Source organism: Salvelinus fontinalis, chromosome 41 (genome assembly GCF_029448725.1).
Source record: "Salvelinus fontinalis isolate EN_2023a chromosome 41, ASM2944872v1, whole genome shotgun sequence".
Lineage (NCBI taxonomy): Eukaryota > Metazoa > Chordata > Actinopteri > Salmoniformes > Salmonidae > Salvelinus > Salvelinus fontinalis.
In genome coordinates, this window is record NC_074705.1 from 5,439,985 (window position 1) to 5,440,970 (window position 986).

Consider the following 986-nt stretch of genomic DNA (forward strand, 5'->3'; position numbering starts at 1 on the left):
GTTCATGATGAAGTACTGCCTGTGTTCATGATGAAGTAGTGCCTGTGTTCATGATGAAGTACTGTCTGTGTTCATGATGAAGTATTGTCTGTTCATGATGAAGTACTGCCTGTGTTCATGATGAAGTACTGCCTGTGTTCATGATGAAGTACTGCCTGTGTTCATGATGAAGTACTTCCTGTGTATTTCTGTGCTAGGCCAATCTCAGGTCTCTGATGATGACAGGATCAGTGGTAAGTGGTTGTTATTCTAATAATGACAGGTCATAATCAAACTATTGACTGGCTCTTTTACTATTCAACTTTCAGGTGTAGTGCAGAGCCATATTTACATGCATGAGGCTTTGGTGTAGTGTACCTGGGAAGTTGACCTCTGTCTTCTTCTGCCATCTCTGTCATTCACAGGTGCAGTAGTTGGTGCGGTGATGGGTTCAGTGATGGGTTCAATGTGTCTCATTGCTGTATTCTGTGTAATATGGCTGCAAAAGAGGAGAAAAGATACCTCATCCAGGTAGAGATACAAACTATTACCTTGAAACTGAACAGTTATTCTGAATTGAATGTGATTTGACTGCCAGTTGTTTACCAGTTGATCTCTAATCTGATGTAGAAAACCCCCAGTTCCTGACCCTGAAATCAGCAGAACTCCCTTAAAGACACCACCAACATCCAAACAGTAAGATGCTCATTCTAGAGAACATTTAAGGGATCATGATGGATACCTATTTGAAAACATGGAACATTAAAAACATGGAACATTACAATTGCATTTTCTGAGAATTTGTGCTATACAGGTTAAAAATCATTCTTCATCATTCAATAATTGTAATACAATTTAAATGAATCCGATGTGGTTCTTGTCAGTACATTGTTGATTTTGATTTATTTCAGGGTCACACCATCCTCCAGTCCATCACAAATGTGAGTATCTCTTCCACATTTTAACAGCTTTTTAAGATAAATAATAATTTTATTACCTTTTGTTTT

General features: G+C 37.9%; 1 long non-coding RNA gene across 1 annotated transcript; it reads left to right on the plus strand.

Annotated features, from left to right (window-relative positions):
* Positions 1-411: 411 nt before the first annotated feature.
* On the plus strand, positions 412-986 carry LOC129840461 (uncharacterized). Its single transcript, XR_008757200.1, has 3 exons — positions 412-510; positions 610-675; positions 891-986. It is a non-coding gene; the product is annotated as an uncharacterized LOC129840461 (long non-coding RNA).